This window comes from Falco cherrug, chromosome 8 (genome assembly GCF_023634085.1).
Source record: "Falco cherrug isolate bFalChe1 chromosome 8, bFalChe1.pri, whole genome shotgun sequence".
Taxonomy (NCBI): Eukaryota; Metazoa; Chordata; class Aves; order Falconiformes; family Falconidae; genus Falco; species Falco cherrug.
Window position 1 is genome coordinate 45,841,923 of NC_073704.1, and position 16,220 is coordinate 45,858,142.

The following is a 16,220-nucleotide window of genomic DNA, read 5'->3' on the forward strand; positions in this document are numbered from 1 at the left end:
TGCTGGGGGTTGGCTCCTGCCTCCTGGCACTTTCTTAGAAAATAAATCTTGAATTACCTTGTTTTCATTTCTAATAAAACTGCATGTTGGCAGTTGCCTTGGAGCTAATAATCTGACACGGTGCTGTGCATCTGTGAGTGTTTGTAGCATGGGTGTGCTGGTTCTGTGTTTGAGACTGACAGTGCAGCACTATAATGTTGTTTTCCTACCACTATATTGTCTTCCCAGCACATCATAATAAAAAGAAACATGAAGGTAGGTGATTTATCATAATACAAAAATAAAAGGCATAATAATGTAAATTACACACATCATTAACCCCAACTGTTGCTCTAAAATGGACAGGAATTCTGCAAGAAAATCATCATCTTTGAAGGGCTTCCCTCTAGGTGCTGGAAGACCCTGGTGTCCTCTTCTCTTGAGGTTTGGAGAACTGGTTTGGAGCTCTGCTGATGCACTAACAGCAGCAGTACAAGGTGCCTGTTCCTCCTGGGGGCCGCGCTGGGTTACCCGTGGAGGGGCTGCAGTACCCTGAGGCACGCTTCTGCTCCACCAGAAAATCCACGGCAAGTCAGGCAGCGCAGGTGGGCTTCATCGGGCTGTGGTGGGCATGGACCTGCCACCATCAGTTCCTCTTCGAGGCAGATGAAGGTCAATGGCACAATTCATCTCATCCCTCAGCAGATGTCAGAGAGGGGTAGGGGAACTCCCCACCTCCCCAGAGCGCCACATGTCCCCCGGCTGGGTGGGAAGCCAAAGTAGCCAACTCGGAGGTCTCACTTTCATGTCAGCACGTTGCCAGAGCTGGAGCCTGTGCCATCTGCTGCCTTGTCAAGAAACATTGAGGGGGAACCAGGCTGGAACTGGTGTTGAATGCCGCCTCCTCTCCAATTCCTCCCCTTCCTTTCTGCTCACTCTTTACCTTCTTCAAAGAGCAAAGAGTCAGTTTCAACTCTTTCATCAGATCACCCTCATCAAAGGCAAGTGAGCTGCAGCCGGAGTGGGATCTTCTGGCCGCCTCCCATGGCCCAGATTCCTAAAGCTGGTTTAAAGCGACTTAGAACCTTCCTGTGTAAAAAATTTCCCTTGCAAAAATTAGACCTCATGAAAATAAATAATTCCCAGAGGAAATTTCAATTTGATTACAAATATTGACTTGCTTGGGGGAAGTTTTTTTTTAAAGAAAAATCCATTTGGAATCAACATTTTCAAATTAAACATGTATGTTTGCTCTGTTACAGTACTTAACTTGGAAAAATACTAATTTTGTTTCCAGTGGTTGGGGATTTTAGGAGTTTCTTCCATCCATTTTTTTCTGCAAGAGCTAAACAAAAGAGATGCCTTAAATTTGGGCAAAGCAGGAAAAAGATTTGTTTTAATTTTAAAGGATTAAAAAAATGTAATATGAAATGTTGTAAATCATTTTCATGCTTCTGAAAAAATCCATAAAAATTCATAAATACATGTATTAAAGCTGTAGCCCCAGGAGATGCCTGAGCTGTAGAAGCACCAAGCAGAGCAGTCACGGTAGGTGCTGCTTCTCTGGCGTCACCCTGATGGTCTCCATCGCCCCACTGCTCCCGTTCCCAGCAGGTCAGGAGTGATATTGCACAGATGTGGCAGCCAGGAATGTGGGAGATGAGCAGACAGGTGGGAAAAACTTGGTGGTTCACCAGCTTAGTGACGATGACACCAAGATTTGCAAGGGCTCCCCATCATTTCTGAGTTGCACCCATGAGCATGGGGACCCTCAGCACCCAGGCCAGCAGGTGTTTGGATGGGTCACTGAACCCAGTTTAGGGCTTCACACCCCCCCAGAGCTGTACTTCAGACACCCTCTGCCCTTCTGGGGTTTGGCTGTGCCGGACAAAGTGAAAACCAGCTGCTTAGGACGTGTATTTTTGATTTTTTCCCCCCAGATTCTCTCTTTCCCCATGGAGAGTGATTCTTCTGCACTCCGAAACGCTGAAGTTGAGCTGAAACACTTCAGAAATGTCAGGCATTCCAAGGCATGGGGTGCTCAGGTGTGAATGCGTGCTGCTTTTGCGACTTTATGGATTAAAAAAAAAAGGTAAGAAACCAACTTAGCTGCACCCAGTGTAGGGAAAATTGTTCTTCCTACAGGAAGACGGCCTGGGAGGGGAAGGGATGTGTAGAAGGAAGAAGGAGCTGGAGGAACAGCAACTTTCTGATGTAGACAAGGCTTCCACGCGCTGACATCTGTCCCGTGAGAGGTATCGATGGGGGCCAGCCTCCAGCCAGACCTGCCTCTTCCAAACCAAACCAAACCCATTTATTTTAGAACTAAAATATGATCATCGTAAGTGACCCTGCCTGGTGCTGGGGGCTCTCTTGAAGCCTGAACTGGGGGCAAACAGGGTTAAGCTCTCCCCGGAGTTGGGGACCACGGCAGGTCCCCACAGCAGCAGCTGCGCAGGTCCCTGCTGAAGATGAGCAAGCTTTTAGCAGAGACGCTGCTCGCTGCAGGCATCCAGGTATCAGCCAGAAATTACTCCAGACAGCGGAAGTGCTTTTTAGGAGCACTTTATTAATAGATGCACGTAACAAATCACTGATAACAAATGCAAAAAGCCCTTGGACTAACGGCCGGTTTGCCCACTGAGTGCAGCTGTCATTAGTCGCAGCGGGAGGCACCCGGAGCAGCTCTCTGGCAAGAGAGCGGTGCTCCTATGTCAAAGCGGGGAAGCAGGTGCCCGAACTGTTTACCCCAGCAAAGGTGCAATTTCTGCACCCTCCCAGACACAGCTCAGCATGCACATGAGCCGGCACCGGGCTCCAGTAAGTGATGTTTGAGCCTGCCTTACACCACGCACAGCACAGCAAAGCCTGGAGACCTGTTGCAGTCCCCGTGCCTGCTGCTGGCCCGTCTCTACCATGACCCACACAGGGGTCCAGCACTTGCTCCATGATCCCTCGATTTCCCAAGGAATTGTTTCAAACACATTATCCTGTGCAGACATGATTAAGCCATTTAGGACAACGGATGTCGCCAAAGAAGATAACCTCTCTTAAGGTTAATTAATCATTTGTAAACTGACCTTTGGATGTATGCATTATTCATCAGTATTCCTGAGCTAACAGGCCAGATAATTTTCAGCCACCGGCTTTTTTTGTCAAAGCTTTTTAGCTATTCCATAACAGAGGGAAACTGCTGAAGTACAGGGAGAGCAATGCCCTGGCCCCCTGGCTGCTGCGTCTGTGCGGGATGCTCGTGCTGGCCCATCCTTTAGACCACAGCCTGGGTTTAGCCTGGACCACAGCCCAACAGCCGCTTTTATTCCCCACCTCCGTACTTCTTCCTTGAAGCCTGACTGACCTTAAACTATCTGAAGACTTCTCTCCAGGAGCTTGATATTTAAAAGTGCAGTGACAGAAAATAACTTCTTCTAAAAATATGTGTAACTTATTTACCAGCACAAGGAGAGGGAGAGAAGAATTCAAATGAAGGCATACATATACATCGCACTGCTCAATTGTGACTTTTCCCCGATGCTGTACAGTAGCACCACTTTCTCCTCCAGCAAAGCTGCTCCTGGCGTTACGGTGGCATACAGGGCTCTTCCCCCATGGCCAAACCTGGGACTGGCAGAGCAGGAGCAGGAATAAGGAAAGAGGGGATCCCTGTGTCCCCTCCAGGGCTGCAGGCAGAGCACAGGGCCAGGCTCCAGCCTTGGGATATCCAAGGAGATGATTTAACATTTCAGAGCCACCAGAAGCGGCAGGCAGGAAAAGACAAGCCATTATTTATTGAGGAAAACATCCCATGGATCATTCTTGCTCAGATTACATAAATGAAGAAGAAAAGAAAAAGAAAAAAGAAATCAAAGACAAATCGGTGAGCTCAGTACTTGGGAACCTGCTTCTATCTCCATGGGGAAAAGCCTCCTGCACCTCCCAAGTGAGACCAGACCCTGCCCAAAGGGGCTCTTCGCTCCCTTCCCCACCTAAAACTACAGCGCAGCTGTGGGGGAGTCCCGTGAACGTGAGGCGTTCATGTATCTTTAATTATTGTTTCAGCCACATAAATCCATGCTGAATTAAAATTCATGATGGTTCTAGGGTACAAGTGCAAACAATTTGTTCGGTAAACTTTGCTCTAATTGGCATTCTGAACATTTCCTGTTAATCAAGCCCCTTGGGCTCGGTTTACCAGTGTAGTTCTGCCTGCGAATGTCAGTGCTCGGAGGGTGCACACATGTATACCGATTTCAAGGGTCTTTATACGATATTAACTCATACACCTTGTCCTCACATTAATTTGCAAGTAATTTTTTAACAACCTTCTGTGGCCTTGTCTTTTATCTCGCTGCCTCATTACTTGAGGCAAGCAAGCAAGCAGAAGAGCATTTGTAAAACTCGAAACAAAACTGCACTCAGAAACGTTGAGGATCTGAATGTGAAATGCCCCCAAGGGCACCTCAAACTCCTCCTTGCAGGAGCCGCCTTCCCAGCAGCACTCGTCTCCAAATGGCCACAGGAGAAACGAGAAGATACTCGGGCCAGCCTGGTGACCATCAGGCAGGTGACCAGTGCCACTGCACCGAGCCTCCAGCCCAGCGCTGGCAACCAGGCTAGGGAGGTGGGCAATGCTTTGGCTCTCCTGAGCCGAGGATACGAATGTCGCCTGGAGAACCGAGGCATGAGCAGAGCTGCTTTTTCATCCCAGCCCCATGTGCACACAGGACATCAGAAATGGCTCTGGGAGATGCCAGGGTCTGGGGGGTCCTGCTGCAGAGCCCCCCTCCCACATACTGCCCAACATGGACCAACTGGCCAATTTGGATCTTTTTGCCCAAGCAACGGCCCCTCCACCGCAACACTCAGGCAGTTCCACCTGGGACCACTGCCAGGAGGGGTTTAGGAGCTTTCAGTGATTCCCACCCCCCCCTTCAGTTTTGCAGCCTTATCAGGCTAGTCCTTAACTTGCACCCCAAGAGATTTGGGAATAGAAGCTATGTATTACCTGAGTGCCTCTTCCGACCAGCACAGCAAGACGGAAGAATAGAAGTAACAAAATAACAAGCATCTGGCAGAGATCAGGGAAGCGGTGGAGAAGCTCTCTTGGATGGAAATACGTGGCGAGGAAACGTATGAGAACTGGCAGTTCCCAGAAGAGACCAAAGATGGTGCACAACAGCAAACTGCTCCCCTGTGAAAGCAGATAAGCATAATTAGATGGCATTATGGCAGCAGCAGGGTCTGGAAGCTGGAAAGAAATTGTATGGGAAGTCAAAACGGGCATGTGCCTGGGGGGAAAACAGAGGCATAATACAGGTTCACAGCCTGAGAGCAGCAAAGTCTGTGCACACAAGGTTTCGGAGGCAACCAGCAAGGGTCTGCAAATAAATTAGATGTAAAATGAGAACAGCAAGATGTGTAGGGGTGTACATGTCTGGGGAAGGAAAACAGACTAAGCGTTCAAAGCAGAAATTTGCCCCATCTCCCTTGTTTCAGTCTTTATAAAATGGTTAATTGTGAATGAAACTTAACAGAACAGGCTCTGAAGGGAACTGTGGAGAAGGCCAGCATAAGGAAAGAAGTTTAAAGCCATTTGGATATGTCAAATGTATTCAAAATGTGAGGACCTGATGAAATGCACCCAAGAACATTGAATGCTTAGTGGTTATCTTCAAAATTTATGAAGGCACAGAGGTCCCTGGAGATGAGAGAAGGACCTCACTTTAAAGAGGGTACTTAAAAAAAGAACCAAAACAAAAAAAAAAAACCAAACTGAATAATCATCTTAATCTCAATTCCCTGAAAGAGGCTGGAAGAAAGCCTTAAATGAGCAACTTGTAAGATGTAAAATGATGAATAAAATCAAAGAACATGGGTTTGTCAAGAACCAGTCATGTCAACTCAATTTAATTTCATTCTTTGATAAGGCAACCGGCATACTTGATGATGGGGAAGCAGAAAACACATGAGTGAGGCCTTTTGCATTTCCCCCCTGGACAGCCTCGAACAAGCTGAGAAACCACCCTCTAAAACCAGTCAGAGCTCAACTGGCAGCATAACCACTCCCGAGGAGGAGGGATCGAGGGACAAGGAGGCTTCTCCAGCATCTACTGTGGCTCCAGAGGAGGGGCTGTCAACCTTCCTCTCCATACGGCTGATGGGTGCCTTTCTCCAATCTGGCAGCCCGCAGCTTTGCCCAAGGACAGCTCCTGGCCCAAGGAAAACTGAGACTCAACCTTTATTATACTGATTTCCAGTACCTCGTTTTGGTTCATCCTTAATTTCCCTGTGACATCAGCACCCACACACGTAGAAACAGTTTGATGCAGCATTATCCCATATTAACCTCAGATCCTGGCATTGAGCCGAGACGATGCTTTTGATGGAGCTTCAGGCAATCCACCCGGGTTGGGAATGGTGCAAATCCGTACAAGCAGCCTGCAACATCTGTGGGTGAAGGTGGAGGTTTTGCTGCTCTGCACCTGGCCCTCCAGACGGACAGACGGACCGATGGATGGGGACCTTTGCAAGCCCCAACCAAGGGACTTTGTGAACTGTAAGAACAGCTACTGGAAGAATGCAGGAACAGAAGCTTTTGATACAGTTTCAAACAATGTGTAATTATCAGGTAGCTGAAAATTAGCCCATCTGTGCCTCGGGAAAAGACAATGAGAAGTTATGTGTTACTAATGGCTGAAAAGTGCTGGCAACACAAAACAGGAAATTTTCACTAAACTTTGTTTCTTAAGGTAATGTAATTACACAGCGTAATCCCCAAATCTCCTGACGTTTTTGGTGGGTTTTAATAAAGCTTACGAGGTCTTCATCCACCTTTCTCTTTCCTCTCCTCATTGCAGCACCGTGGTCTTTGGCACTTCGAGCAGCACCAGCCGTCTGGCTGGGCCACCTAAAGCAACAGATGTGGGTAACGTAAACTGCTTTTACAACAGAATAGCTAACAACATGTATCAGGTTTTTCTAAAGTAGATTGTAAATACCCGCCGTGCCTTTGCCACAGCCTCACTATCTGAATGCAAAGCACCCAAGCTTGTAATACTATTTTGGATAAAATTTCTATGTTGGTAGAGTTGGCCGGCCAGAGTCTGGGTCTCTGATCCAGGTCAATGCACATGCCAGCATCAGCATGGTTCAGATTTAGGACCCCTATTGTTTCCTCTGCTTTTGGTCCCTGCTGATCCAGCATGGAAAAAAAAAAAAAAAAGGGAGAAAAAAAGCATGCTTGCTTTAAGTGCCTTTGAGGATCCAGTGATAAGGTCTTTGGGGGTTGGTGAAGCAAAACTGGAATAGCATAAAACTCATGCAAACAGTCCAGGCAGGGTAAATAGCTCATGATTTTTTTATTCATACTTTTGTCTGTGGAATGACTGGGAGCAAATTGCTTTTTCCTTTCCTAGTCCAAATTATTCAGAGAATTTTTCTGCTGATTTTTGCTATTCTCCCTTTTGAGAGCATTTGCTCTCGAAGATGGCCCGCTTAGCTCTGAATGGAAAGCAAATGTTGCCTTCACCTTCAGTGAACTTTGAAGCAATTGATTTTTACCAGCATAAAAGAAGAGCTGAGAAGTGACAGCTCGTGGGCTTTGCGGAGGATGAATTTTGCCATTTCACAACTGTCCATGCAGGAGGATGCAGGCATCCCAAAAGAAAGATGACAGATGCTCTTTCAACGCATCCCCGTTCAGCCACCAGCCCCATCCTCTTTCACACACGGGGTCCCCAAACCGCCAGCTTCCCCACAGCCGCTGTGCAGCCGCTTTGAGCAACCCACAATAGGGAGGACTCCAAGGAAAATTATTCTTGCTAGCTTTTGTCTGGTAATCCGAGGTCAAGAAAACAAACTGCTTCCTCCCTGCTCTCTCCCGTGCTGTGGTGAGGAATGCAGCCGAGCTCCAGCACCGAGAATAAAGGCAGAGCTGGCACAAACACAGGAGCTTCTTAAATGAGTTTGCCATTAGCCGGAAGGGCTGCAAATTGAAGCGAAGATAAGCCCCTTAGCGTTTCCCTTCTTTAATCCAAGCCTCGTAAAAGCGGAGATGTGTTCCTATTCAGTGGGCTTTATACAGAGGCAGGTATTTCATTTACCCAAAAAAACCCTGCATCGGATAAATTATTAATGTTATTTATAAAGGCAATTCTGCCATTCAGCAACTTCTTTTGGATCCCTACGCTTAATCTCACTGCTTAGCATAAGATACACTCCAGTTAAAAGGCAAAATCACATTCTCTTACAAGGCCTGCAAAATAACGGAGTGCTGAGGTGCCTGAAAAGGGGTTGTAGTTTAAATTCTGCTATGAAGACTAATACATTTATCAGTGGCAAACATAAGCCCCGATTTCCACTTGCTTGTACCCTCCCCGTGCGCTGGATGGGGCCTCACTCATGCATCAAGAACCATCAAAGCTACTCAGCAAGAATGGTGGAGATGCAAAACACACAGTGCTCATACAGGCTCTGTAAGGCTGGCGGGTGGCGCCGTATGTGAGACAGCAAGTAACCCCATCCTCCTCTACGTGTCCCAGCATGTGTCCTGCCCCGAGACACCCACCGCCATGACTTCGGCTTCTGCAGGCTGAGCCTTATACCCGCCCCACAGACCAGGGTGTTATCAAGGGCAGAGACACCAGAAGAAATACGTAAGCATCTCACCAACCACAGGCGTGGGCTTCTGCAGTCAGGCGATGGAGTCAGGATGCTAGGAATCCCAAAACAGGTCCTTAGAGACCCTGGGAGAGCTGCCACCATTGTGGTATTGAGATCTCAGCCCCAACAAAACCAGCATTGCACATAACCACGAGGAGCAAGGCAATAAACACGAGGAGCTGGGAGCCCCAGTGCACGGCCAACATCACCATTTCAGTTGCAACAGTGGGACGCAACAGTGGAGTGCTCACAGCAGAAAGCCAGCGCTGACAGGTAAAGCAGGACCCCTCCCACCAGCAGGGTGACCATGGGTATCGGGGGGATTAAATGCCCACGCTGAGGAAGAGGAGAGCCAGCGTCTCCCAAAAGAGATGTGCTCAAGCCTCTAGGAGGGAAAAAATGGCTCCTTGCTCCCACATCGGGACTACCTGCCCAAATAACTAAATGTACACATACACCCCCTGTGGCCCCACGTACATCCTGGCAGTTGTCACAGCACAGTCGCACGCAGCCATATCCAAATTTGAGGGCAACACACATGTTGCATGGCAAGGAATGGCAGTGCATGGGAATTGCAGGGAGGTTTGAAAAAATCCTCATGAAACATTCTTTCCACACAGTATGTATGTACCCTGAAATCCTTTTTTTAGGCATTTTCCTCTCCAAAGGCTGCACGACAAACTGTTTAATTGAGCAGCCAGTGCTGGCTGATGTTTTGTTTCAGCACAATTTGAAGGCAAGTTATTTTTGTTTGCTAAACTCACTCAACCTTTTCACAGCAGGGTTACAACAGCAACGTGTATTTTGCGTAGACTGCATCACCCCTAGGGAAGAAGCACTCGGGACGTTCAGGATGTGTTTATTCTCCTGGGCTGGGTGCTGAGGACAAGCAGCGGCTCCGGGGTGGCAGCGTGGTTTTTCTTTGATCAGCCCTGAGCAGGGAGGGCTCCTGCAGCTGCGCTTGAAGCTGGAGATGTCTAAGCTACGGGCACCACAGAGAAGCACACTTTTATGTCAAAACGACTTATAATAAGATTTTAAGTTTGTTCAGGGAGCTGGAATGAAATATTTAAACACAGCACCATAGTAGCATTTTATTCTCATGAAAATGCTGAAATGCCACTTGCAAATCAGAAATGTTTTAAAATTTGCTTTGAAATAGCAGTGCCTTTATGCAACTGTTTTGTTTTTTTCTTTCCAGGAAGAAACAAATGAGAGGGGGGGAAGCTGAGATTTTGGCCATTTCTTCACAAATGAGATGTCTGCTTCCCAGTCTATTCCGGTGACTGTGTTCGGAACCATCATTCCCACTTGGAGCAAGGAGAATCAGCCTCTAGAGCAGCTTACATTGTTGCATCCAGTATTCAAATTATATTATCTTTGTTTCTTACACTGACGACAAGTCATTTAGGTTGGAGAACTCCACTGGGCATTACAGCTGCTCTGAAGGGTTTGCATGACTTGAAATAAACGTCATAAAAGAAAGAACAAGTTCTTGTATAAAAGCACAGCTGTCCTACTTTTTTTTTTTTTTTAAATTGGGGCAGTTTTCACTTTCTTTAGGTACAATTTATTCATTTGCAGTTCTTAATTTCCCTACGTATATATTATATCCTGTTAAACACAAGAAGCCAGCTTGCTGCAGTCCCTCCTCAGGACTCTGATAGTTTCTTACCTGACTCCTTGCTGTTCCTAAGCAGCACGTGACTCCAGGCAGGAGGCCCAGAGCCACCCAAGCTCTTTGGCACCTGGGCCTGGGTGGCATTTGGGCCATACCAAAATTTAGTAACTGAATTTTGAGAACTGAATTAAACTATTTCCAATGGGAAAAGCAGTTCTTTAGGCAGTTCTGGCCAAATTCAGCATTTGAGGTTCAAACTGCTATTAAGAAAGGGCTATTCTATAATAGTGACCAAAATGTACTTGAATTCAGTATCTTAGCAGGATCATAAAACCCCAAATCCCTTAAGATGATGTCTGACTTTAAAAAAAGATCTTCTGATTTGTATACAGTTTGTTCATAGGGGTTTTTCATACAAAATTCAAAGAACTGTAAGGATAAAATGTTGGCAAGCAGCACAAAAAACTGTTTAAAAATAACACATGGAAGTGTCAGAAGAAATGTGTATCATTTGTCCAGAACACTAAGGATCCAAAAGAGCTGGTACAATTGAAGAGAAGAGTAGAGTAGGCATAAGAAAAATCCTTCCAAACTGAAGGCAGGTCTAAATGGAGAGTGCAGACAGAAGCATGTCTCGACCAGTTAAATGCACAATGATAATGTCAAGCTAGTACAAGATTTTAAGGCACAAAAGGCAACTTCCTCAGCAGCCAGCACGGGTAGGACAGACCTGGGAATATTCTAGTTCCCTAGCTCTAGGGGAAGCCATGGTGTTCCGAGGGGTTTCTCTTCAGATCAAGCTGTCCCATGTGTAACCAGTATTTAGGAAGCCAGCGTATCTCCAGCCTGCAAACATTGCTCTTTAAATCCTCCCTGAGATTTGATCCAAATGAGCCATTGTGAAGACTCTCACAGGTTGTAGATGCACTGTGAAATAAGATAAAATCAGCCTCTTTTAGCAATGCAATAATCAGGAGCTCACACCGTCTCCAGCTGATCCTGATTTCCCCATTCCTCCACCAGCTCATGGATGTTTCAGGCCCTGCCTTCTTGCTGATGAAGCTTTCACAGCCATTTCCAGCACCCAAGGCTGCACCAGCACCTCTTGCTGCTTCTCTCAGAGCCCACCTGCACAAATGTATCTCCCAGGAAAGTAAGTCTGGCTGTGATTTCTGGTGCCCTAAAAGCAGATGTTAATCAACAATGTTCCCACCCTTCGGGTAGAACAGCACTTAAAATGTGGCCATGCTTGGAAACCTACACACAACTGGTGCTGAGCTAGCCAATGCTTTTGGCCATGTGCCTTCCTCACTCACCTGCTTCATGCTGCTACAAACAGGGAGGCAAAACTCCTGCAATCATCATGTAAGTGATTAGAGGAAATTGCATTGCTGAAGCACTCTGTGGCTGCAGCCGTGCTTCAGCTCTTGACTTGCCTGCTGGTAAGCTGCCAGAGAGAGGGAAGTGTAGGCATAAAATGAATAGCAGAAGAGATTGCAGGTAATTATGTTTCTTAAGCTGTTAACAGGATTGGCCATTTGATAAATGAGAGGATTTGGGAATGTTTTGTCACTGACAAGGCATTGTAAGATCCAAGTGGAAATGGGAGCGTTTCTCTTCCGTAGCATGAACAATAAGGAAATTCTCCCGGGATGCTTACGCACCATGAAATGCATCTGAAAAACCTGGATGCCAGGAATGGAGGCAAAAGGACAGATATAGGACTCTTTCTGCTAAAAAAAAAACCAAAAAAACCCCAGGTCTCTTACATATGCAATTAATTTGGTCTTGATGCCCCCTCCAGTGTCCCTAGAGGCTCCTGTGTTCTTTTATGGTGCCTTCCCATATCCCTGTATATTGTTTCCGGTGCCGCTGTGGCCTCTTGAATTCCTCCATCTACTTTTCAGTGGTCTGAATCCCTCTGCCCCCATGCTGTTTCCCTCGACCACTTGGCTTGCTTTTGTGATTCCCTAGCTAGCTGGAGAGGCGAGAGGGAAACCAGTGCTGCTCTGTCCTTGTCCTCCAACAGTGCCGCTCAGGGTGGTTTGGGGTACTCCTGGAGCCCCTCTGTTTCTTTTCCAGTGCCCTCAAGACCCTTGGGGTGCCTTTTAGGGTGCCCCAGAGCTTTCAATCTGTTTTTTGGTGCCCACTGCCCCTGAAAATCTGTGTGCTTTGGTGCCCTCAGGAACCTTCTGGGTACACTGTGGGCCCCAAGGAGTATCGGTCCCACCACACAGCAGTGAGGCAAAGGCAGGACCCACGGTCTCACAACCACCTGCGTGGGGACGGGACACAAGGACACCTCTTTTTAAGCTATTCAACAATGAGCTGGTCTGAAAAGAAGGGCAGGATGAGAGCTGGACCTGCTCCAGGGGAGGGGAGGGGAACCAGGACTCACCCCAGGGATGGCACATGAGGCTGCTCTGGTGCAAAGGGTTTTGTTCTGCAGCAAGAGAAGATTGCATCAGCAATGTGAATCACACCATTTAAAGCTGTGTTAAAACTCATCTCAGATGTCAGGGCCGTGTGGCCAGTGGGTCCAGGCATCTCCTGTGGACGTGGCCCTTTCTGCTGTGACCTCCTGGAGCCTACATCCTGCCTGGTAGAGGTCCTGCTTTCACTGCAGAGCCAGCACTGGAGGTCAGAGAAAGTGGTAAGCAAAGAACAAATAAATAAAACTTCCTTATGCTGCTTTCTGGGGCTGCCTTCCCCAGCCAGGGCAGGTTCCTTGCAGGACTGGAACCCAAGGCAGCCATTGTTTGTGTGCAAGAGCAAAGGAGGAGGGGAAGGATCTCCCTGATCTCCATCATAGCTTTTCACTTCTTTGCTTTATCTGGTTTTTAGCAGCCAAAGCCAGGTTATTCTTACTGTTTTGGTTTCCCTGAAGTTATTAGCAGGGAAAGGTTGCTGGGAAGAAGCTGGTGCCCCTCACATCTCATTTTCCCAGCAAACTCCTTGCTTCAGTCCCGAGAGCAGTCTGGAGCAAGGGCTGGGTGCCCAAGGAAGAGAGGCAGTATGAGGGGAATGAAGCACTTTTGTTTCCTTTGTAGCACATCCTGCACTGGGCAAGAGATAGCAGAAATACATCCAGACAGCCTTGACATGCACACAGCCCCACCTTCTCTCCAGAGACAGGATGAGCAGCCCCCTCTCCAGTGCCCCTACCTGGGGAAGAAGCTTCTGTGATCCTGCCTGGCTGGCATTCCCAGTAGGTACTGGCTGCCTGTCCCTGAGGAGGTAGGTAAAGAAGCAGCTGCCTCTTTGGGATGTCTAGGTAGTAGGAGACACAAGTAAGTTCATGCAGTTTTATATTTGAGCTTTTCTCAACAGCAAAGTGGTGATTCAGCCTGAACAGACTTATTGGGTAGGAAGAAGAGACATGTTTTGACCTCAGCTGCATGAGCTGGTAGCAGCACCCCAGACGGACACAGCCTTGGCGGTTCTGTCCTGGTGCCAGCTCCCTCAGCAGAGCAGTGTCCTGCCTGTGAGCCATGCTGCACTAGCCAGTTTCTGTACTAACTGCAAACAACCCCAAAAGTTGCACAGGGATTCCCTTTTGGGACACAGGTCAGGTCTGTTCATGCACTCTGCTCCAGCAATCACTGCAGAGACTGGATTGGGGGAAAGAAACCCTGGGCAGCATTTTTATCTTCAAACAACTCATTTGAGCTGCAGAGTGAGGTCTTGCAGCCACTGTCAGTCCCTGCCTTGGACGCTCTGGATGGGTCTTGCCCCTCTCAGGCAACTTCTCTGGTGCAGCCTGCCCCCTCCCACCTCTGCACTTATACCTCATCTCATTATCCTAGTAAAGGACATCTTTTAGAGACTTCTCTAAAAGGCTTCCTTATAAAGGAAGTATTTTTAGAGACTTCTTTTAAAGAGTAACAAGATGAGACTTAAGTGCAGAGGTGGGCAAGGCCCAACTGTGTGGTCAATGTTGCCAGACTTTGCTCCCCAGCTTGTGTGAACAATGTGGGCACAAAAAAGCCACTTGGGTTTTCTGCCCTCGCACAGCTCAGTCTCTGCAGTGATCACTGTTCAACTTCCAGTTAAGTTTGGGGTGCACTTGTCTTTGCAGGTGTCCAACTATCCTCCCCCTGAATTAAACGCTTTCTACCCTCCATTTAACGGCAATATTTATGAAACATGCTGGAACAAGGACTTCACCAGCCAGAGCTGTGTTTGCTGAAACGGAGTAAAGAGCAAGCTGGGCTGAAGGGAGCATCTGTGAAGGCAGAGAAACAGCCCCTTCTGGCACTTACATCCTACTAAGAAATAGGAGCTGCTGAAGCAACACAGCCATGGCTGTTGGCTGCCCCCTTTTAGCTCCACCAGCCCAGCAACAAGCTTTTTCTGATGTAGGAGCTGTGGGATAAGTTGAGGATGAGGAGCAGGGCAAAGTCTGCTCCAGAGATCTGTTACCATGCATTAAGTAAACAATGCATTGAATAAACTGAAAGTCACCTTGTCTCAGTTGTGGCTTGCTCCACTTTTCATTTCCAAGAGGAAACTAACCCAGCATGATGCCAGCATGCCTGATTCCTGCTCAGCGCTTCCTTCACACTGTGGTGCGGCTCCCCGGCAAGGGCTGCAGGGAACTGGCAGATACAGCCCTTTCCTCCTCTGGCAGCTCCTTAAGGGGTAAGTGAAGGCAAAATCCGATTCCTGCTCTTTCAGGCTCTCTGGGAAAAAAGGTCACTTGCTCTTTGCAGCTTAATCTGAAGCATAAAATGGTGGCCCCAAGCAGCTGGTGGAGTGTGGGCAAGAGGTGAAATAGCAGTTATTTTTAGCAATAAGCATCTAGGAAAACAGAGAAACAGCAGGAACAGAAACTCTAGATGTTTTTCCTCTATAAATAGTAGGACTCAAACCCCTGTTTTCACCCAAGCAGGGGCAGGTGTGCAGATGTGCACGTTGGATTTATGCTCCCTTGCTCCAGCAGCTCCCAGCCAAGCACAGGGCTTCACTTCTCCACACACAGCAGGTGCTAGAGCTTCAGCCACAGCTGGGCAAGGCAAAATCTCTCCCAAAGCTCAACCAAAAGCACAGGACAGCCACAGGAACACAACTGCCACCTTGAGTGGGTTGTAGTTCAAGCACAGAGGTGCTTGTTCCTGCCAGCACATTTAGAAAAGGAAGATGGTTTGCCAACCCGCTCCTAGGGTAGACAGATGAGAAAGACTTCCCAAAGGGCTGACCCACAATGACAGCCTTTGCCATTCATAAAATACTTGCCAGCCACAAGAACTAGAATGATCAGAAAGGCTTTTATCTACAACGAAGAGCATCTTACAAGGCAAGGCCAAGCCAGCTGCTACCTTTAGTCCCAGCCAGCCCTACAAGACAGGCCCACAGGCAACCCCAGCACCACAAAGACAATCTCAGTCCAGAAGCCAGCTACCACCCACTCCAAACAGCCTCAGCTGAGCAGCTGATCGCCTGGAGGGCAGCGCTCCTGCAGCCCTCACACCCCTATGAGGCACCAGGCCTCCTGGGTGCTCCTCTCAGTGACTGAGAAACAAAGTCTCCAGCTCCGATTTAACTGTGCTCCTACTTGTTTGGCCCACATCAGCCTTTCCCATGGGGAGATCACAGTCCAGCTCCTGCCTCTGCAGTGCAGCAATCTGCACTTTCACTGCAGAGACCTGAAAACAGCCCACCTCCTCAGTCATGCGGGACCTTGCAGAAGTGCCTGGGATCGCCACACCTCTGGCTAGCAGCAAGGGATGCCCTCCAGGTCCCCCTTGCCCCCACCTTCTGGGCACAACTGACCCACGAGGAATAGGGTACACAGGCCCCCAAAGCCTCCTTGGGATCTAGCTTTGATCACTTACCACTTTGGGGCATTCATCCGACATCTCCTGTGCCCACATCCTCCCCTGTTCCCCGTACTGACAGGGCTGTGCTGACAGCCAGGGACTTCTGATGCTTCACTGCAGTAGAACAGCATCATCTCTGC

General features: G+C 48.0%; 1 long non-coding RNA gene across 1 annotated transcript in view; it reads right to left on the reverse strand.

Moving 5' to 3' along the window:
* Positions 1-2,528: 2,528 nt before the first annotated feature.
* The window catches only part of LOC114014336 (uncharacterized), a 37,589-nt gene continuing 23,897 nt past the window's right edge, over positions 2,529-16,220 (reverse strand). The window contains exons 7-10 of the long non-coding RNA XR_008733405.1: positions 16,096-16,216; positions 14,726-15,008; positions 6,326-13,531; positions 2,529-5,170 (exon numbers count right to left, since the gene is read on the reverse strand). This is a non-coding gene — a long non-coding RNA (uncharacterized LOC114014336). The remainder of the gene's footprint in view (positions 5,171-6,325; positions 13,532-14,725; positions 15,009-16,095; positions 16,217-16,220) is intronic.